A 23,176-nucleotide genomic window follows, 5' to 3' on the forward strand; every position below is an offset into this window, starting at 1 on the left:
TACTGTGAACTTAAAAGGTGGTTTACTGTTCAGCCAGGCATTTCACTTAGTTTCTCTCTAAGTGTCATTCTCTTTTCTGTGGCACAATGCTTAAAAACCTCCAGAGAGTTATTTCTGTCAGCTAGGTTTCGGTATTCTAAAACATCAGCATTTGTAATGAAGGAAATTATATAAGGTTAGCGAATTTGGGGGAGGACATCACACACTCATTTGAATTCTGTATTTTACAAAACAAATGTGCTATTTGTTCTTCCTCTCTTACGTCGAGTTTCTGTTTGTCAGGAGAGATTTCTACACAGTTTCCCTGGGTAAGCCCCTAAGCTGTGAGACTAGGCTGAAGCCTGAAGACTGGCGTTCTCTACCCACCCCAGAGACACCCCAGCAAGTTCAGTCTTCATGAGATTCAAATTCCATGGCTAATAGTAGGGATTATTCCCATCCATCAGAGAAGCTAGCATACAGTAAGTGCTCCAATATAACTCTATGTTGACTGAATGTGTGGATTAAGTCATGAAGGTGCTTGCCTGTAATTGCAACAATCAGGAGACAGGCAAAATGGGAAATGGGAGTTCAGCCCTAGGGTTACAAGTAATAAATTTCAGGTCAGTAACAGCTACAGAGGAATTCTCAATTTAATAGCTGAGGGGGTAGCTCAGTCTTTAGAGTGCTTTTCTTACAGACAGGAACGCCTGCATTCTATCCCCAGCTCTCAAGTATGCGCGGGCATGTGTTTGCGTGTGTGTGTGTGTGTGTGTGTGTGTGTGTGTATCAGTCGGAAGACAACCTCAGATGTTGATCCTTACATGCTGGGTAGGCAGAGTAAGGTGAATCCCTGGGGCTTACTGGCCCTGCAACTGCAACTTAGCTTTCTCAGTGAGCTCCAGGACAAAGAGACCTTGTTCCCACCCTACCCCACACCAAAAGTAAACATGTGAGAATCAACACCTGAGGTTGTCTTCTGACTTACACACACACACACACACACACACACACACACACACACATACATGCACGCACATACACACATCCTTCTGAATTCAACTAAGCAATTCAACTATGTCTTAGCTTCTTATAAAGCCACTAATCCTATTACAGATGCCCTGTTCTCAAGACTTCAACCAACCTTGAATATCTACTAAGTAAATTCCCATTGTTCAAATACTGTCAACATACAAACTTACAAAAATGCAAACTGTAAGTATTTTCTGCAGAAGAAACATTTCGTTGACAGCTATACTGACAGAGTAGAGCACACAGGTCACTATTTCTTTTTACTTTATCTTTACTTTGATTTTCACACTTGACTGAGATCTGGTCACGACACATTGCTCTTGGACCTGGAGTTGAATTGGCTGTTCATCCCACAACTCAAAGAGTTATCCTTGGCCTGTTACTGAAGAAAGAATCACCCTGAGTCGACATCCTTGTGGAATGGCTGACTCACTATCCCATGCCAACAAGCAGGTACTCTGTCTTTTCCTACCACAAACTCATTACTTTTATGTCTGGTTATTTATTTATTTACTTACTTAATGCCTTCACACAGATGGAGATGGCATGTGGATAATATTCTGTATCATATTCCCATATCTATGTGTATAGAAAGTGTTATTGCCTGCAGTCTGAAAATGTTCAAACTTAGACACTGAATTAGAAACCCTAAAAATGGACTGAAGAATTGGAGTCAGAAATAGCTCTATTTCTCTACCAAACAGGGCAGTCCTCATAAATCCCTATTTTTTCTCTTCTTTCTCTTCTACTTTCTCCATGAGAATTTTCAGTGAATCAAGTTACAGGAAGTCATTTGTGTTGTTTGATTAAATCACCACATTAGTTCAAGAAAATCTTATTTCCATTTAAAAATAGAGACTTGGGGTTCAGTAACAGAGTTATGTACCAAACATGAGTAAGGCTTTGGGCTCCATGGATAAATGATAGAAACAAAAATTTTAAAATATCCTCAAGTTTTACTGAGTTCATCACTTTCCAAGCTTTTAAGGGCTAGAGTAGATGCAAGGCACCATGGCACAGACATTTAATTCCAGCACTAGAGAGGCAGAGGCTGGTAGATTTCTATGAGTTCAAGGCTAGCTCAATCTATGCAGAAAGTTTCAGACCATCAAAGGCTACATAGTGAGACCCTATCTCACAATTTAATAAGAGATGGAGTAGAAATTTGAGTCTATGCTTTTCTTAGAAGCAACTCTCTTGCCCAAAGGAACCAAGTTCCTATCCTTCATGAAATGGGACTTCACAGCCTGATAATCAGTTTCTTTGTTCTCCCTTTATCTCTAATACCACCCAACTATCAAATAAACCCTTTAGTTAAGCAGAAGTATTGTGGCTGCTGGAATTATTCAAAGTATCTTATGTAGATTCTCCTCCCTCTCTGTCCTACTAACTGTTCTCAGTGATGTCACAATGCTTGTCCTTGATCTGAAGGCTCTGCACAGTCCAGCTTCCACGACTGGTTTAGCTTCTAATATCACAACCCCCCCCCCCACACACACACACAGCCAATTCACTTCCAGAATACTACCCCAGAATACATTTCCCAGTAATAGTCTATGCACACAAGTATCTGCATTTACATGAAGTTAACACATGTGTCTTAAGAGCCCAGTATTTCCCTATATTCATCCATAAACATACACGAGCTTACAATGTTTACTTACAATGAACTTCTACATATACACTCTTACCTTTTAAAAGACCCTTGAACACATCTCCCCTCTCAAATACAAAACACTCACATATCTGTGTGCATTTATCATCCTATACACACTGTGACCTACATACACATACCTTTACACACATACCCACATGCACTCACATGTATTTGTACACATACTACCCTGCACACACACATTATTAGGGTCAAAATCTGCAAACTCATGAAAGGTCTAAAACTAAGTCTAAATTTTATCATTTAGCAATTTCAGTGATTGGACTGAAGGACATTTTCTTTCTTTGCAAAAGTATTTCTTTTCACAAATGATGTGACCTGATGGCACTATTTGCTCTCACCTGTAATTCCAGCAGTTGGGAAGCTGGGCTAGGTGGATGACTGCAAGTTTGAGACCAGCTTGAGCTATGGAGTGAATTCCAGGTGAGTTTGAACTACAGAGTGTGATCCTGTCTTAGATACAGAACAACACAACAATGTAGTTCAGTTGTCATCCTATACTGAAAGTAGACACCAAGATTCTCTGACACAATGTAATCAAGGAGTGTCTGTGTACAGCAGACATTTTAGGCTCCTATAAAAAAGCACACCATTTTAAAAAGAGGAAGAACACTCCTCCACCATGAGCTCTTCATTCAGTTTCATTTCTCAAAGGATTGTAGAATTGACTGCATGAAATTCATTTTTACATCTTCACAATGAGAAAATATGTTGGTCCCTTTTTATGATTATGTGAATGGTTATTATTTTTCAACTTACATTTGTGATTATTATTATTCAACTACTGGTGAGTTTTAAAAGTATATCCCTCTTGTGCTTGGGATTGAACCCAGAGCCTTGAGCATGCTAGGCAAGCACTGCCACTGAGGTACACGCCCACCCACAGCATAGCCTTCTACTGTGGGTGAACGGCTGGAGGCTTTGTAGTTGGGCAAACACCATCCCAGCTTTGGAAGACAACAGTGAAATGCACAGAACTACCTTTTTACACCATTTATTACTCTCGCCTTCAGAAGGGGAGCTGCAGGAACGTGGGGATGCTTCAAAGGCAGTTTAATGTGAGGTCCCCGTACTTTTTCTTATCATCACCAATATGTCTGAAATTTCTTCTTTTTCAAAAAGAAAGTACATCAGAAACCTTTATATTAGGACAAAGATAGCTTGCTATCATCACATCTACGTGTTTAATATTTATGAGGGAGAGGACTGATGCACAATAAACCCATTTCCGATGTGTCATACTGTACAGTGAGTCATGCGTCTGCCTGACCAGATAATGTAACAGGACATCCTGTAGTCGCTGTGCACTTTTGCCAGAACTTCAGTGTTTTGTTTCTCTTCTGGCTCTGCAGAAGACACAAGGGAAACAGAACTTTAGCCAAATACACATTGTATTTAGAGCTTCAATTTCACAAAACAATGATTTAAAAGTGCTTTTGCATCACTACTCTCTCTAACAACATATCCCTCTTTTGGATTTTTAAAATTCTTCTTGTTGTTTGTTGTAGGACTGAATGTCAAGCCTCGTCCACTCAGGTCTGAGGCTCGCCAGCAGGTCCTGCCTCTTGTTTTTTTTTTTTTAATTAGATATTTTCTTCATTTACATTTCAAATGTTATCCCCAAAGTCCCCTATATCCTACCCCCAACCTGCTCCGCAACCCACCCACTCCCACTTCCTGTCCCTGCCATTCCCCTGTACTGGGGCATATTATCTTCCCAAAACCAAGGGCCTCTCCTCCCATTGATGGGCAAATAGGCCATCCTCTGTTACATATGCAACTAGAGACACAGCTGGGGGTGGGGGGAGGGTACTGGTTAGTTCATATTGTTGTTCCACCTATAGGGTTGCAGACCCCTTCAGCTCCTTGGGTACTTTCTCTAGCTCCATTTTTAGGAGCCCTGTGTTCCATCCAATAGATGACTGTGAGCATCCACTTCTGTATTTGCCAGGCATTGGCATAGCCTCACAAGAGAGAGCTATGTCAGGGTCCTGTCAGCAAAACCTTTCTGCCTGCCTCTTGTTTTACAGTGCACCCTCTTCTACTGATTTCCCGTCATCCTCTCCCCACACTCCAATCCTCCCTTATCGATGATTTCAATATTTTCTAGAACCCCAATTCTTGACTTGTGTTTGGTTTCTGGCTCTTAATTTTTATTGTTTAGTTTTGTTCATTTGCCATTGAGATTGAGATCTGGTTCTGCAACCCTAGCTGGCCTACAGCTGGTGATCTTCCTTCCTCTCTCTCCCATGTTATAGGAATGTACCACCATTCTCAGCTCAGTTTTTTACTCTTCATAGAAATCTAAGCTTCTCTGAAAAGGGAGAGAAACAGAGAAGAGACAGAGGGAAATGGTAGATTCTTTGGTTTGTGGATAACTCTTTATCCTCAACTCTCACACCTTCTGTCAATGGTTTTGTCTTCTTCCCAGTAAAATAGGGAAAGAATCGGCAACCACTAGGCAACCACAAAAGAGACCCCAGAAATGACAGCTATATATGCAAAGATTGATAAGAGTAGAAAGAGCCAGGCATGGTGGCGCACACCTTTAATCCCAGCACTAGGGAGGCAGAGGCAGAGGCAGAGGCAGAGGCAGAGGCAGAGGCAGAGGCAGAGGCAGAGGCAGAGGCAGAGGCAGAGGCAGAGGCGCAGAGGCAGAGGCGCAGAGGCAGAGGCGCAGAGGCAGAGGCGCAGAGGCAGAGGCGCAGAGGCAGAGGCGCAGAGGCAGAGGGGCAGAGGCAGAGGGGCAGAGGCAGAGGGGCAGAGGCAGAGGGGCAGAGGCAGAGGGGCAGAGGCAGAGGGGCAGAGGCAGAGGGGCAGAGGCAGAGGGGCAGAGGCAGAGGGGCAGAGGCAGAGAGGCAGAGGCAGAGGGGCAGAGGCAGAGAGGCAGAGGCAGAGAGGCAGAGGCAGAGAGGCAGAGGCAGAGAGGCAGAGGCAGAGAGGCAGAGGCAGAGGCAGAGGCAGAGGCAGAGGCAGAGGCAGAGGCAGAGAGGCAGGCAGATTTCTGAGTTCGAGGCCAGCCTGGTCTACAAAGTGAGTCCCAGGAGAGCCAGGGCTACACAGAGAAACCCTGTCTCGAAAAAACAAAACAAAACAAAAAACAAAAACAAAAAACAAACAAAAAATAGAAAGAATGACTAATTACAAAACAATCAATTAGTTATTTATATTTTGCTTATAAATTGATGAAGTAGGAAAGAGAATTTAGAATCATAAAGCGTGTGTTGTCTGGGAATTTCCACTTCTTCCTAGGAAACTTTGCCAAACTTGTGTAGGGTGTAAATCCTACCACCTCAGAGGGACAGCTAAAATATTTCAGCAGATTCCGGGGCAGGGTGGGGGACAGATTCAGGTGCTCCCATTTCTATTTCCTGTTTCCAGATTTATATCACACACATATTGCATTACTCAATATCTTGTCATTCAGGGAAACTCCTTATAAAAAGTTACTTCAAAATGAAGAAAGATTGAATTTGGCTTGTGGCTTCTGAGGCTTAGTCCATGGTTGGCTGCACTGCTTTAGGCTGATGAGGAGGCAGTGTTTGTTAGTAGCAAGCACATGAAGCAAAGCTGCTCATCTCATCGTCTCCCGAAAGCAACTAGGAGGAAGGCAGGGTCCCAAGTGTCCTCCAAGGACACGCTACTAAGGACCTGTCTTCCTCCACAAGGTTGTCTTGTTGCAGCAACAAAATAGCTGACAAGACCCCAAGGAACGAAAGGTTTATTTGACTTTTACTTCATCATGTCAGGGAAGGTACAGCAGCAGGGACAGGAGGCAACTGGTCACATGACCTCCACCATCAGGAAACAGCAATGAGTACCTATGCTCAGGTCATTTTTCTTCTGTCTAATCAGTCCCAGAGTCAACCCATAGAATAGTACAGCCCACATACATATAGGGCCTTCCCATCACCAGGAACCTAATCCAGATCATTCTTCACAGATTGCCCAGAGATATGGAGACTCTAAATCTCATCAACAGCCAAGAGGACCATCACACCTTCCAAAGGTTTCATGGCTTTCCAGTCTCATCACAAACTAGTAACTAAGCATTTAGCAGATGGGCTGTGGGACACATGAATGCTCAAACCCATATATATATATATGATATACAGGACTAATATATCTACATATCTGTATTTAAATATATATATATTTATGGCCTCTTCATTGTAATGAACTGCCTAAATATTTGAATATTTCTCCTTTCAATAAAGTGAAAGATTTGATTACTGGTTTATTTGATTATTTTTCAATCTTTATTCAAAACAGCCTTAGGTTGTTTTGTTGTTGTTGTTGTTTGTTTTTTAAGCAACCCTAGCTAGCCTTTACCTTGTGATGTTCTTGCCTTAGCCTGCCGAGTGCTGGGATTACAGCTGTGCTCCTTAAACTTTACTCTAGGTTGCGATGGTTTATTTTCTTGGGCAAATGCTTTGAACTGACAATAAAAGGCTTCACATGTTACTGTACAAAGCACCGAATCTGAGAACTGGTTGTTATTACAGAAGCCACTGAACCAAGCCCCACTTTACAAAATGAACAAGCCAGCATTTCACAGCTGAGAAACCATGAAATTACAACTGACACAGAGACCTTGGAGTTTCTATACATGTTTCTTCTCTTCCAAAAAGATGATTTGTGTGGCCAGATTTCTCTAGAATTTAGGTTGTATTTGTTCCTAAGAACAAAATATTATAGATATAATTGTCCATATCCTGAACAATTATATTTACCTAACAGTCACTGGATGCCGGGTGCCTTGGGACTCACTGTCTGAGGCATGGGCAGGCGAAGAGAAGCAAGACCGTCAACTTGGAGATGCATGGAATCCTGAATGTGGCCCTGTAGCATCAGCCTGGGATGTGGCCACCTGAGTCTACATCCGGAGTCTAGGTGGACAGATAAATGTACCGTCACTGAATGGAGGCTGAGGTCCCAAGGAATCACAGGTTCTGCATTGACTCCTGGTGATGTGATTTTGAGCATGTCTCAATTTTGTGTGTAAAATGAGTGGCGCTCTGGCATAACTCACATGATACATGAAAAGCCATTTGGCAGAACTGCCTCTAACTATTTATCCTTAGATCCATAGACCTGTGTCGCTTTCAGCCTTGATCAGATTGGCTTCTTTTTGTGTGGCCACTGGTTAATTCAAAGACTCAAAAGTGGTCAAGTAACTATACATGCTCAGCCTTAGGCAAGACATTTATCAACACTCCTCCATCTCCCACTTCTCAGGCTTAAAAAACACAACAGGAGAGGGAATGGAAAGAGGGAATGGCAGGAGGCTAAGTGGGGGAAAGAGATGTAAAATGCAGACCTAGGGACATAGCAGCCCTTGTGCTCAGGAACTCACAGTATCTGTAGGTATCTACACAAGAGCCATGTAATATCGAGCCAGTGAACATTACATTTCCAGCATGAATACAGGAGTAGCTTATGAGCTCCAACCCCTAACTGGGAAGCTACTGGTAATTAACCTTGATGGTTGCTGGGAGATGAAGGGTCATTTTCTTTGGGAGTGTGACCACAGGTAGGCTGCCCATATCCTAGTGGCTGGTCCAACACCCATACACATATGGGTTTGAATTGGACTCAGTAGGTTATCAAAAATAATAATTAAAAAAGGGGAGCATAAAATTTGGAGGAGGAAGTGTTAGGGAGCTCTAGGGGGAGCTGGAGGAGGGAGTGGATATCAGTGAGATACATTGTGAAATTGTATGAAGTTCTCAAAGAATAATAAAATAAAATAATGCTAGGTGCATTCTCCATGTAGAAAAGGAAAGCCCTGTAGCTGTACCTTCTCCCCCAAAAAGGGAACTGAGCCCACGAATGCTTCCAGCCTATAATTCAAGTATCAAAACCCTCAAGTCCCTATTCAGATTTGGGCATTTTGTAGATTAATTAATATTTTGTTCAATAGATTTTTATGAAAATCAGATTATCTTTCACATTGTAGGTGGGTCTCACCAAACCAGCTCAAGAGTTTAGGGGAAAAAGACTGAAGTTTCAAGAAGAAAACAAAAATTGCTGTCATCAGAGTGCTTCTGGACTTGAACTTGCACTGTAACAGTGACATATCCCTAGATTTCCGATATAGTGGGTGGTTTTGCAGATAGCATGTGTTTCAATCTTTCAAACTCTCTAATCCCACACATCAACTCCTAGGAGTGTTTCCTTCTCAGACCGACAGACAGAGAGAGAGACAGAGAGACAGAGAGACAGAGAGACAGAGAGACATAGAGACAGAGACAGAAACAGACAGAGACAGAGAGAATATTGAATATATAGACACACACAAACACACACACACATGCATGCACACACACATGAACACACAAACATGTATTCTCTTTACTCTGCTTCTCTAGACCTTTGAATGGTCCATATACCTTTGAATACAAGCCGTCATTATCCAGGTCAGGGAACAGTCTGCGTTTCATTCATTTTTCATCACTAATTTGCATATACTAAACTCCACTTGTTCTCTCAAAAAATGGTTCTGAAAATATTAGGGCTGATCCTGTAACTTCTGCAGAGCACATTCGTTTGGAATCAGAATGCGAACATGCTCTTGGTGGGGGTAGTCACTGCTGGAGGTATTCCTTGTGATCGGATGGAACCTTGGCAGAGGGTGTGCAGAAAGGAGATGAGGCATGGGAGTGTGCAGTGAAGGAGGGTACAGGTGGGCTTAGTTAAACCTCCAGTCAAATTTTGGTTCTATCACTCACTATTGTGAGACCTTGGAAACTTCTTAATTCCTTTAACTCAATTTTAGAGAATGTAAGATGATGTAAAAAGAAAGTGTTTTTTAAAAAACCTTCTGTGAAGTGCAAAGATTTGATGTCCACTAGTGACTTACCTAGCTCCTGATACAGAACAGAGACTAAATTACTATTAGGTTTTCCCCAGGAGCCAGGAATTGTTGAGGTTTTATCTTTTACTGTCTATTCTAATGCTACATTTGTGACCCCAAGACCTGGAGTATGTAGCCCCTGGAATCCTGCCCCAAGTTATTTCTGATTGGTGAATAAAAATGCCAACAGCCAATAGCTGGGGAGAAGAGACATAGATGGGGCTTAGGTTTTCTGGGACTTGAGGTTGGAGGAAGAGGAAAAGAACATGTAGGAGGGAGTAGAAGAAGATCCCATGGGTTAGCTGAGCCATAAAAGCATGTCCCTGTGGGCTAGCCAATTGGAGTTAAGAGCAGCTCAAATGAAACATAGTAAGTAGTCAGTGATAACTCGGGGTTATCAGTAGGAAAGTAGATTCTATTAGCATGGAGACTAGGTATCTTCCCAACTCCTGTGCAGCGTAAGGCTTACTGTAAACATAAGGCTGAGAGTGTGTCTTTCATCTGGGTACTTCAATAACCAAAGGTGGGATAGAAAACCCAGGCCAGGGTTTTACTAAAACAGGGCATGGTGGCACACGCCTTTATTCCCAGAACTCGGGAGTCAGAAGCACGTAAATTGGAGGCCAGTCTGATCTACAAAGAGAATTGCAGGATGACATAGAGAGACCCTGTCTTAAAACAATATAGGTTCCCCTATGAACCAAAGCAGAAAGTCACTTTTTTGAATATCAACATAGTAGTAATAATCTCATATATCTTATGCTCAATCATTTAAAAAAAATTACGAGTACATTCTGCTAATGTGCATTGAGTTTAAAACTTAGGTTAGTAAATAAAAGAGATTGGTTTACCTCTTCATTGTTTGGTATGTGAGGGCAAACATCAAGATTAGAATAAGGATAAAAAGTGACTACTGTTGACAAGAAGTAAAGGCAACTTACCACAGGTTTAAAAAAAAACAAATAGTGATGCATTTGGAAAAGGCTTCTTTTATAATGTGGCATTTAAACTAGTCCTTGAAAAGTGTGTAGGACTTGGACACACAAAGACAGATGGCAAGGAAGACATGAATGAGAGCAAAGATGTAAACATGAGTGTCAACATGGTAAGTCTCACAAAAATACCCTTCCACTGTTAGGCTCTCTGAGCACTATTGACACATCCCCCCCTCTGTGTTTGCCCACACTGTGACACCACTGCTCTATTGCTTACTATTCCTGCTGCTTCACTGAGGAAAGATTTATTTGGGCTCATAGGATTTGGCTGGAAGGTATTCTATTTACCACAGCCTGGAAAGCTTGGTATAGGATGCTTCATGGTGCTCCATGCAGGGCAAGCATATGGAGACTGCTTGCCTGCATCTCAGGGAACCAAGAAACAGAGCTGAGCTATAAAGGACTTCAAGGACTGCCTCATAATGACAACTACCTCCAGCTACCCCGCTTCCTCCTTCCCACCTCTTACAGGTTCATAACCTCCCCAGATAGTACCACCCACCAGACACTATGTGTCTAAATATATGGACCAGCTGGGACACTTTACATGCAAACCATAACTTGCTTCTAGCCCCACCTCCACCCTGGTCATCTCAAAATGCATTCACCTCAAGTCCAAAAGTCTTGAATTTTCAACATTGTTTGAAAGTCCAGAGTCACTCTGAGTCTCAAGACAAACTCATAGCTGTACCAGTTCTTAAAAACTGTTGTATATCTCCAACATGTATTAGAGAAGAAGAGTCAGAAGGTAACAAGGAAATATTGGGTCAAAGCAAGACCTAGCAGGGCAAACACAAACCCCTGCAACTCCATGTCTGGCATCTTGGCTTGTGATGAAACCATCTGGCTTCTAGTCATCTAGGGAAGATTCGTCCTCCAGCACTAGAGCATGAATCTTATGTGACCTTTTGTGATCTTGGTTGTCCACTAGCCATTCCTGAAATCAGCTAATACCCAAGCTACTGAGCATTCCTATGTGGGATTTGCTTGGTCAGATTAACTGAGGCAAAAAGATCCACCCTAAATATAAGGCACACCTTATGGGAGTAGCTCACATAAAAGGACATGGAAAAAAGAAGCTTTTGGGTTTTGTCTTCTGCCTCTGCCTCTAGCTGGCAAATTTACCCATCCTGTCATTGCAGCATCCCATTGCCCATATTTTAGAACTAACTTCTTTGAAATTCTAACATATACCTAAGATCATCAGCTCTCCAGGGATCTTCTCAGACTCCAGTGGCAGATTGAGACCGCTGAGACATGCAGGCTCATGGTCAAAACAGCTACCAGGTTCTTAACCTTTCTGTCATAAAATAGCTGTGGTTGGACGTCACTAGCCACAGTCAGCAAGCCAATTTAGTAAAGTTGCCTTTAATGCATACGTATATCCATTTAATCAATTTTGTCCCCTTAGAGAACCCTGACTAATAAAGCTCTCTTACACTAGCTGTTTCGAGCCTTCAGCTTCCTTCCTTCAGTGAATATCCTAGGGTCTACACTATAACTTGGTTTTACCATCAGAGCCCCATGCACAGCTTATTCAGACACTGCACATGAGTTATACATCTTAGCTTCACTCTGTTACACATCTTAGCTTCAGGAACCTGGGTGCAAGGCTTCATGACACCTTTACACTTGCATGTGTATGCTTCACTGAGCACAGCAGAAAGGATATCATCTGCAGACTGGCTTTCCTAGGCGGCTGTTTTCCAGCAGGGTACATGGAAGGCTGGATGCTTTCAGGCACTCCCCTTGCGAATGTACTTGCATTGTTACAATCTTGGAGCCTCCAGTGAGGAAGATTTCATCCTCAATGCACGCTTGCTAAAGTCCGGCATTATTCTGCAATAATCCTACTCTCTTTAATAATTACAGAAACTTTCTTGTCTTCAGCTCTTTTCTTAAATTTAACTGGCTTAAAATTCCTTTCTTCATGAAACTCTGTAGTTTTCATATCATTCTACTCTATGTCATGTTAAATCTGGGCAAATGCGCTGGGCAGTGAGATGGTTCTTCGGGTAAAAGCATCTATCACAAAGCCTGATGACTTGATTTCATCCCTGTGCCAGCATGGTGGAAAGAAAACAAATTCCTGCAATTGGCCCTCTGACTTCCACAGGCCCACACAGACATGAAAATGTAATTTCTGGTGGGTCTCTTTACGCCTTTTGCTCCCAAGTAATGACGGTGTTTGTACACTTGCTCTGGCCTGTTTTAGCTCCCAAATAAAAAACACTGAGACCTAAAAAAGAAGTATTAACAAGCTTCAGGCACTAAGCTAGGCAGATAATCATTTATTCTAACCCTTTAAGGCTGCCAACTTCCTGTCACTTCCCAGCCACTTGGTGTTACCTGCCATCTTTGTCTTGCCCTGGCTGTTCCTGCTCCATCCATCTTCTCCTCATGGTGACCTCATGGGGAGTTCCCGACCATCTGTTTAGGGTGAATCTGCCTCTTCTCTTCTTCTTCTTCTTCTTCTTCTTCTTCTTCTTCTTCTTCTTCTTCTTCTTCTTCTTCTTCTTCTTCTTCTTGCTTTGGACCGCATGACTGGGATCAGAAGTTGCACCCTATTTTCTTCTGACCCTTCATAGGCTGCATCAGCTCTTTATTAACCAGTCACAGGTGAAGAAAAGAAGTTTTACGTATCCTTGAGACAGGGGATGCTCCAAATATCATGACAATGCCAATGTCTGGACTATAACCAGATCTCTGGGTACAGCAATCAGCATCTGAATACACAGAGAAAAACCATTTCCCAACATAAGAACCTGTGTACAACACACACACACACACACACACACACACACACACACACACACTTGCACATACACACAAGTAAGTAAATGTAAAAAGTAAATTCAAAACAATTAACCTTTGCTGTGAAGGTTGTTGTGCTGGCAACTTGACACAAACTATAGTGATCCCAGAGGAGCAAACTACAATTGAGAAAATGCCTCCATAAGATCAGGCTGTGAGCCAGTCTGTGGAGCATTTTCTTAGTTAGTGATTGATGGGGAAGGTTCATCCCATTGCAGGTGGAGCCATTGCTGGGCTGGTGGTCCTATGTTCTATAAGAAAGCAGGCTGAACAAGCCACAGTGAGCAAGCCAGTAAGCAGCACCCCTCCATAGCCTCTGCATCAGCTCCTGCCTCCACATCCCTGCCCAGTTTGAGTTTCTGCCCCGACTTCCTTCAGTGATAGACTACATTAAGGAAGTATAAGCCAAATAAATCCTTTTTTCCTCAACTTACTTTTGGTCATAGTGTTTCATCACATCAATAGACACCCTAACTTAAGACAGTTGTTGACATCGAAAGTATACTCCTTTTATACTGAGAATGTTAACAATGACATGCATAAGGCCTAAGCCTATATAGTCTTCAAGTATGGCCTAACTCCTTTCTGAAAGATTTTCTAGGAATCCCACAAACAAGACTGAACTTTTTGCTTACAATGAAATCATTTTGGGAGCTGGAGAGATGATCTAGTGGTTAACAGTACTGGCTGTTTTTTCAAAGAACATAGATTCAATCTCCAGCACCCACAAGGAGGCTGACAGTCCGGTGTAACTCACCTCAGGAGTGTTACACCCTCTCCTGGCCTTGAAGTACACTGTATACACATCGTGCACAGAATACATGCAGGCAAAACACCCATATACACAAAAAAATAACATAACATTTTAAAAAACTTAAAACTCAACTTCCTTTATAATCCTTGTGACCTAAGGATTTATGATATGGTCAGCCTTAATCCTATCCAAATCACAGGGGCTGCCATACTGTGTCATTTAGGTTCCAGCAACCCTTAGAGATATAACATCAAAGCCAAGAAAAAAGTATTTATAGCTACTGTAAATACATTACATTGAGACAATGAGAAGCCCATACCCTTGGTATCAGCCCTTTCTTCCAGGGTACCTCTTTCTCTTGACCTTCATGCTTAAAACCTATATTAAAATCTCTTTAATAGCCCCCAGATATGTTTCATATTGCCATGAACTGAAATCCCCATTTCAAGGGGAAATACTTTCTTTTTATTCATGATTTGAGGGGCTCCAGTTCTTCCTGGAGTGAAAGGTAGCAGGCAGTAGGAATGCATGACAGCTGCCTGCTCACATCTCAGCAGTCCAGGGGCAGGGGAAGGAAAATGCTGGCGCTCAGCTGCTCTCTCCCTTTTTCCTTCTTATTCATTGTAGATCTGCAGTCCATAGGATGGTGCTGAAGCTTTCAAAAGTTGCCCTTCTCATTGAGTCATCTCTGGAAATGTCTTCCCAACCACATGAAAGAGTGTGCCTCACTACAGCCTAGACATCTCTTTATCTAATCAAGTTGACAGTCACGCACTAGCCAATGGGTTAGGAAACTGGTTGCTCGACTCCCCAGGACTTGTACAGGTTTGATAAGATTCTCTACAGTGCACAAAGTCAAAGAAATTAAAGTTTATATAGAATAACCTCTTCAATAAGCTTTGGGTCCTAAAAATTGCTACCCAGTTTCAAAATCATGGTAGTTTAGTCAAGACTTACCTGTTGTGAAGTAAAGGTCAATAAGAACTGTCCGAAATTCTAAGTTTGTGATGGTTTTTTCTTCTATACCTTTGAATTTACCTATAATCATAGCTGGAGATTCCCTATGTAAGATCCAATGGTCAATTATCACAGGAGGGTATAGTTTTGGAGGAGTGACATTCTCAAAGCCTAGCAATAAATGATTAAAACTTACAGGGTTTCTGGGGAACACATGCATACAAACTACTTCAATCTACATAAAGATACACCCAGAGTCAGAGAAAACCATAAACCCATCCTGGGAAGAACTCTGCCTCCTAGAAGGCAGCAGAGATTCTCCCAAGAGCCCTGGAAGAATGTTCAAAGCTCCGTAGTTTTCTGAGTAGAGCTAAGGAATGACAGGTGATCAGAATGAAGCCTCACTGGTCTCCATGACACTTTGCTGGGTGCATGACATCACTAACCATGTCTGCCATGCTCTGGGGACACAAGCCACTGATACTCAGGTTAGAGCACATCAACATTTACCACGCAGCTAGACTCTATCAACTTCTGAAGTATGCTTTTTCTCTCACATCAGTGGTGGCCAAGTGCAAGAACTAGTATTAAACAAAGCATGCTCAATGGGCGTTTGTCTTTCCTGAATTTATTTGATGTCTTTTTTTTTTTTTGGTTGGGTGCTTTTTGTTTCTTGAGACAGCACTTCTCTGTGTAGCTCTGGACATCTTTGAACTCAACCTGTAGATGAGGCTGGCCTTGAGCTTACAGAGATCAGCCTGCCTCTATCTCCTCAGTGCTGGTGTTAAAGATGTGGGCCACTACCACCCACTTCATTTGATGTCGTCTAACTGTACAAAATCATAAGTGCTATAAGATGCTAAGTTTATTCAAAGATGATATAGACTGGGAATCTGAACATTCAAGATGGGCAAATACAGACACCTGTTATATATATATATATATATATATATATATATATATATATATATATACACACATAAATGTTATAACACTGTCCAATGAAGATAAAACTATTAAGATAAAGAAAGTAACTATCAACATTATGCCAACATCCTCAACTGGCCATGTTCAGCTGATAGCTGTCCACAATTTTATTTAGAATTGAATACAAGTTGGATGTGATAACTCATGCTAACTTAGGAAGATTGTCGTGAGTTTAATCCAGCCTGGATTATGCAATTAATTCAAGGCTAGCCTGGATTATGTAGTGAGATACTGTCTCAAAAAGAAAAAAGAAAGAAAGAAAGAAAGAAAGAAAGAAAGGAAGGAAGGAAGGAAGGAAGGAAGAAAGAAAGAAAGAAAGAAAGAAAGAAAGAAAGAAAGAAAGAAAGAAAGAAAGAAAGAAAGAGGGAGGGAGGGAGGGAGGGAGGAAGGGAGAGAAATAGAGAGAAAGAGAAAGAAAAAAGAAAGAAAGAAAGAAAGAAAGAAAGAAAGAAAGAAAGAAAGAAAGAAAGAAAGAAAGAGGAGGGAGGGAGGGAGGGAGAGAAATAGAGAGAAAGAGAAAGAAAGAAAGAAAGAAAGAAAGAAAGAAAGAAAGAAAGAAAGAAAGAAAGAAAAAGAACTTAGTATTACCCTCGTCTTGCTCCAGGCACACAGGAGGCTCTTAATGAGTGGACATAGGGCTGCCTGAGAAGATGGACCCATGAATGAGAGGCAGCATTAAGCAGACTCTAAAGGCTATCAGTGGCTCAACATGAAAGGTTGTTATGAATGGACATGGTGGTTTATGCCTGTAAATCCAGTACCTTGGAGGCAGAGGTAACAGAATTACAAGTTTGAGGATATCTTTGGTTATGTCACAAGACCTTGTCTCAAAAAGCAACAGGCCAGGGAAGCATCCTCTACCAACAATGACCAAGTATCACAGAGTCTATTTGAGATTCTGTAGTTTCAGGTTGTATTGCCAGTTTAACCTCAATAAATGTGAAGTTAAAAACAAATGAAACAAAAATAATAACAAAAAACTATTGCTATAAAAATTAACATCAATCTGGAGTCACCCAATCTCAGGGCAAAAGGCTGGACTTGTTTTCACATTAGGGAGGGGCTTAAGCATCCACGTACATCACTTCTGAACTATGGTTGAGGTTAGTTTACTGCCATATTTTTTATGACCAAATAGTATCAATTAGAGAACAGTTCTTGGCATCTCAGACAAGATGCCATGCCAGTGCCAAGTGACAATGATTTGTGACAACCCTTTCCATTCTTGGGAAAATATCAGAGAAGTGTGTCCTCTTTGACAGATGCTCCTAGGTGCATCACAGCATGCTGGTGGTCTGGCACATGAACTGAGTCACACACATGCTAAGACCCCTGTCAAAAGCAGAACAGTATCACCGATTTCCTGCTAAAAATCAGCATTTGATAAACTCATGAATAAACATTGTCTTAGTCAGAGTTATTATTGCTGTGATGAAGCATCATGACCAAAGCAATCACTGAGAAATCAGGACAAAAATCAAACAGGGCAGTGACCTGGAGGCAGGAGCTGATGCAGAGGTCATGGAGGAGGGCTGCTTACTGGCTTGCTCCTCATTGCTTGCTCAACCTCCTTTCCTTCTTTCTTTTTATAAAAGAGTGATTTACTTATTTTATGTATATGAGTACACTTTAGCTGTCTTCAGACACACCAGAAGAGGGCATCAGATCCCATTACGGATGGTTGTGAGTCACCATGTGAGTGCTGAGAATTGAACTCAGGACCTCTGGAAGAACAGTCAGTGCTCTTAACCACTGAGCCATCTCTCCAGCCTCCAGTTTCCTTTTTTTATAGAACCAAAGACCACCAGTCCAGGGATGGTACCACCCATAGTGGGCTGTACCCTTTCTCATCAATCACTAATTAGAAAATGCCCTCCATGAGAATGTTATAGAGGCATTTTATCAATTGATGTTCCTCCTTTTAAATAACATTAACTTGTTCACATAAAACTAGCCAGCACCGAGATATTTTATAATACTTATTACAAAATTTTTGTAGTTTCTTTTAAAAAATAATAATGCTCTGCATCTGTAAGTAATTCGTGCTAAACGATTCCTGCTTTTCCTGGAAACAAATACAGGTTTGTGTTTTCCAATTACTACCATGTTGGACATGGGTAAGTACACACACATTCTTTCTAAGAAAGCTGTCCTGCCCGGCTGCAAACCTGTGGGTGGTGGTTAGGCTCAAGGATGACAGAATGCTCTTAGATATTTGAAATTAGTCTCTGAAATATGAAGTAAAAGGGGGACAGAGGGATATGGATAGAATGCAGACAACTGCGTTTTTAGAACTGAAAATAACAAAAACAAAAAAAAAGAGCAGCAGCCAGGAGGCTTATGATGAGGGCAAAGGATTATTATTCCTCTAATTGTCAGATAACAGTTCAGATCATTTATAGGCAGAGAGATTGATGGAAGAGAGGGAGAGATGGAAAAGTGCTAAGGAACAAAAAAGTATGGTTAAATGTTAATAGCAGGGGAACTGGGCAAAGAATATATACTATTCCATGTGTTACTTTTGATACAGTCCTGTAATTCTGAAATTACATCTACCTAAAAATTAAAAAGTGTTTCTAAAGACCATAAGGCCACTTAGAAACCACTTTTGGCATTTGTAGAATTTGAACTGAGGATAGAGCAGATACCTAGGTTGGGAGGCCAGCTTGTTAAGGAGAGGAGAACGGAGCGTCCATGGTGCAGATCTGAGGTCAGTGGAGCCTCCTTCCCTCAGAGAGAACAGAAACATCATCTCACTGGTTCTTCTTACCTTCCAGACAGCACCTGACAGACCTTGGAAACCTCTAATCTGACTGTATGAGGCAATTTTTAATGTGTAGTTCACTGTTTTGGTGTAGTTACTGTGCAGTACGCTTCTGTGTGTCATCAAATGGCAGATTAACTTTAATAAGATTCAAACAATAATTATGTAATTGGTGTCATGATCATTACTATGTGGCTCAATTGTAATAACATATTGTTTAGGTAGTTTGTTTGCTCCCTCACAATGTCAGAGAACTAGCATGGTTTGGAGCTGGACTTCCCTGTTTGCTTTGGGAAACAGAGTAGGACTGGGGCTTCTTAGCCGAAGCTTTGTCTGTGGCATCTCAGACTGGGAAAGTGACTGAATAAAAAGCTTCAATGTCACCCACACAGTACAAGGTTCAAATCCAACACATTGACTTTACAGAGGGAATTCAGGCAACCTGCCTATTAATGTTGAGCCTTTTTTCCCTACGTAGTGTAAAGGAGGGCATGGTCTTGAGGACTGAGTAGGAGTCTCGTTAAAGAGCCTGCCCAGTATTTTGGTGGTGGTTATGACAAAGAAGCCACTAATCACCTCCTTCCCAGAAAATCTGGGTGAACGCCTGGTTCTCGTGGAAAATTCTCCCACACCCTTCCAGCAAAGTGAACTTCTTCATCTTTGAAGTACAGTTTTCTAAAACCAACAGGTTTTATGCCAGTTGTACCAAAATGGGCAACTTGAATTTGGCTGAGGCTCTCCCAGTGGTTCCCAATGGCATCTCGATACTAGAGCGATCTAGGGAGCTTGAGAACTGTTGGGTTTTCCTCCAGAGACTGACTGGCCTGTCGATGCTGCTCTATGGTATTGCCATTTGGATCACAAGGATCTCTAGCCAGGCTTGCAACATTCAAGGGAGTCTCTGTGTCCACTCCACCCCTTCTCACAAAAGTCAAACAGCAGCTTGTGCAAAGAGTTTTTTAAAAGTACCCATGCTGGGCTCAGAAATCTAGATCTCTGGAGAAAGGTTCCCAGGAGAGTAGAAGGGACAGCAGTGGCAGTCAATGCCAAATAACTTAATCTTATTCTTGTTTGCTTCTTAGAGTGCCCCCATCACTAAGCCACAGGAATAACTCCTCAAACAAAAACAGTAGGAAGGTGGTTATTCCTATAATGAACAGTGCTACTGTCACTGTCCTGCTGAAGTGAGTTAGCCAAGACTTCAGGGGCTCAATGTAAGAGTGTTATTACTTACAGCCAGTGTATTGAAGAGGTCATTCAGAAAAGCCCAGAACATGAATTCTCAGATGGTGAATTCCTCCTAAGCAGTGGTTCCCACCCTGGCTAACACTGTGGACCTTTCATACAGGTCCTCATGTGGTGGGAACCCTCAACCTTATAGTTGTTTTCATAGCTACTTCATAACTGTAATTTTGCCACTGTTATGAACCACAGTTTAAATATATGTATTTTCCTGTTATCCCCATGAAAGGGTCATTCAAACTCCCCCCCGCCCCCCCCCCCCACACACACTCCCAAGAGGGTTGGGATAACAGGTTTTAAACTACACTGTTCTATACGATACTTGACAGATAACAGTTCATATGCACCACAGATTCCCAGGCTAACACACTGGCTACTCTTCAGCAGGACAGTGACAGTAGCACTGTTCATTATAGGAATAACCACCTTCCTACTGTTTTTGTTTGAGGAGTTATTCCTGTGGCTTAGTGATGGGGGCACTCTAAGAAGCATGCTCTTTGGTGATTTCGTCTTCTGGTAGACATCGTACACTCACTTAAACCTATGTGCTCCAGGTCACTCACTTTATGTCCTTTTTGATGCAATCAGGAGTCATGGTCCACAACGGTAGAGAGGACTTGTTGGTATCAGCATCATCACAAACGCTGTAGATCTGTCTTGCACTGTCACACTGAAAGAGCTATGACAGCTACGACACCACTAAGTGATACAGATTTTTCAGCTCCATTATAATCTCTGGCACCATCTTCATAGTCCCTGGTTGACTGAAAAATGGAGGGGCCAGGAAATGCTGGTGCACACCTTTAATTCCAGCACTTGGGAAGCAGATTGCTGGTTTCAAGCCCAGCATAATCTGCAGGGTGAGTTCTAGAACACCCAGGGTTACAACGAGAAACCCTGTCTGAAAAAAAGAAAAGAAAAACAACAAAACTGGTGAATCAGTGTGCTCACAAATGTTAGTCTTCCTTCATTAGTAACAAATGACAGCTGTACTGGACTTTGTTACAAGGTACCTGTTCTGACCTGTTGAACTGCAATTAGGGAATCCCAGAAAACAGAAGTCAGATTAGCATAAGTGGGTATCATAGTGACTGAGGCTAATTGCATATCTTGGTTCAGTAAGGGGCATTTATCAAGTCAAAATTTGGTTTGAACAAGCAATCTTACAACACACACTGGTTATGTACCTACAGTATGCCAAGTACTGTGTACACATAGGAACACAAGGACACAGCATTTGTTAGGAATGCAGTAATGTTACCAGGACCACATGCTAATCAATGCGAGCCTGCTACAGAGGACAGTTCTTGATAAGTAGTCTTAGCTCCATTTTCCTGGAAGCTTTCAGCTATTGGCATGCCCTTTAACTCCATAGCGAGTTCCCACTCCTCATTCCAGTGAATATCTTCAGCACTCCTTGTACACCTTTAAGGAATTTGATGTTTTGATTGTTAAAGCAAAGATTCCCCCTCGCCATACCCTCCAAACATCTACTCGCTGATACCGGTTTTTTTCTCTCTGGAAGCTCCAAACACACACAGAGAGTGCTGCTTCTGCTCCCAAGACACAGTGCATTGAGGAGTTGGGTCCTAAGGAACAGTGAAGTAAGGTGAACGTTTTCCACGACCCTCGAGAACCCCTAGATCTTCCACGCAGCCCTGGGGAGAATGTTGTTTCCGAGGCTACCGCCACTCTCCCAACTTGCGGTCTGGGTCTCCAAAGTCTGTTTGCTTGTAAAACCCTGAGCGATGGCTACACCAAATACCAAACCTTGGACAGGAACCAAACGGTCACTTCCCCGCCCTCCCAGCACAGTATGCAAATTCGAGCACCAGGAAGTAGCTGGGACCTCTCGGCCGAGCCCAGCGACAGCCAGTTCCTCTCCCACCGAGCCGGGCCTGGGCGCCTCCCGGCCAACGTTCTGCAGCTAATAGGTTGCTGCAGGCCGGGCACTGTTCCCCGAGCAGTGTGCCCGCAAGTCCCGGTCACGCGTCCTAAGACACCGGCCCGCAGCTGCTTCCCAGGCGGGCCCCGCAGGGCTATCCCGTCGCGTGAACAGCTTTTAACCGAAGTCACCGTGGAGTTCCGCCGCCCCGAAACTTCCACCACGAGCGAGTAAGTCCGGGGCTTGAGCGCAGGGTGGGTGCGTAGGGTGGACCGGGCAGGGACCGGGGCTGGGTCAGAGACCGGATCACAGGTCGCTTTCTTGGCTTGGGACTCCGGGTTTCGGTGCAGCCACGGCGCCCGCAGCAGAGGTCGCGCACTGCTTCTTGGTGGCGCTCGCGCTGGCCCCGGGTGGCGAGAGCATCTAGACTCCTTCAGCCTTGGGAGACTGTGACTCGCCGGGGCGATCGAGCGGGGACGCGGGGGCGGCGACTCCGCAGGTGTCCGCAGCGGAGCGGCGCGGAGGCGTGGTGGGCAGTGCGCACAGGGTGGGCGCCCCTGGGTCCTTGGCGTCAAGTCTCTCCCATGCCCCTCTCCAGCTTCTCTTGCCTGGCAGAGAGAAGTGGCCTGAGTCCACTCCGAAAGGGAGCGCGGTGGGGATTCCAGAGGGAGTCATCTGGGATCCAGTATTTAGTGTCCAGATCGGACCTTGAGTCCCCAGGGATGAGAAGGGGGGTTTGAACCCAGCCCCTCTCTAAGGTTGGCTGACAGCTGAGGTCCCTGTTGACTCGAGGCAAGGTGGTGACGTCGAACGGCTGCCACAGAGGCTGTAGCTTGACCTCCCGCGTAGCTCGACTTCTGTCAGCCCGCAGAGGAGTAGTCCAACGCCTTGGCCAAGAGGAAGCTAGAGTTATTTTAAGAATTCAGGGATGCCTTTCCTTCTGAATGGGGGAAGGGTGTGTGCGACAGTTCCCACTTGCCTGCCTTATCTTGGCTGACTATAGTGACTTCCCTATGCTGTTGGTGTAGTGTTTTTTGTTTTTTGTTTTTTTTCCCAATAGTCCCCGCTACTTGGGGTGCTTGTGGTTGTCTCTTTATTTATTGGAGTACCGGTGTTTTTGTTAATTATGCTAATCCGCCCAACTTCTTTGCTGTTCAGAATCCAGGTGGGAATCTAGGCCCTGCATTCTCTCAGTGACTGCGAATTATTGAAGTTCCCGGTTTGGGTTTCCGCCTG

At 43.1% G+C, this 23,176-nt stretch overlaps 1 protein-coding gene and 2 long non-coding RNA genes across 7 annotated transcripts in view; 2 read left to right on the forward strand and 1 right to left on the reverse strand.

The window, feature by feature from the left end:
* Positions 1 to 311: 311 nt before the first annotated feature.
* On the forward strand, positions 312 to 6,914 carry 2210414B05Rik (RIKEN cDNA 2210414B05 gene). Its single transcript, NR_040643.1, has 4 exons — positions 312 to 461; positions 1,096 to 1,464; positions 3,040 to 3,109; positions 6,630 to 6,914. It is a non-coding gene; the product is annotated as an RIKEN cDNA 2210414B05 gene (long non-coding RNA).
* Gm42250 lies at positions 2,368 to 21,914 on the reverse strand. Of its 3 annotated transcripts, XR_881076.3 has the most exons (5): positions 20,619 to 21,914; positions 18,698 to 18,773; positions 12,887 to 13,263; positions 7,420 to 7,575; positions 2,368 to 4,032 (listed from the first exon to the last, which is right to left on the reverse strand). It is a non-coding gene; the product is annotated as a predicted gene, 42250 (long non-coding RNA). The 3 variants fall into 3 exon arrangements; XR_003955363.1 differs by lacking the exon at positions 18,698 to 18,773; XR_001784223.2 differs by lacking the exon at positions 7,420 to 7,575.
* The window catches only part of Lyn (LYN proto-oncogene, Src family tyrosine kinase), a 113,545-nt gene continuing 112,242 nt past the window's right edge, over positions 21,874 to 23,176 (forward strand). For 2 of the 3 annotated variants that reach the window (NM_001111096.1, NM_010747.2), the window contains exon 1: positions 21,927 to 22,170. The gene's annotated coding sequence lies outside the window, so the exon portion shown is untranslated. Of the gene's footprint in view, positions 22,171 to 23,176 lie in introns of all 3 variants that reach the window. The other variant, XM_030253285.1, reaches the window with a different exon arrangement.

The sequence above is a fragment of the Mus musculus genome, chromosome 4 (genome assembly GCF_000001635.26).
Source record: "Mus musculus strain C57BL/6J chromosome 4, GRCm38.p6 C57BL/6J".
In the NCBI taxonomy this organism is placed as follows: domain Eukaryota; kingdom Metazoa; phylum Chordata; class Mammalia; order Rodentia; family Muridae; genus Mus; species Mus musculus.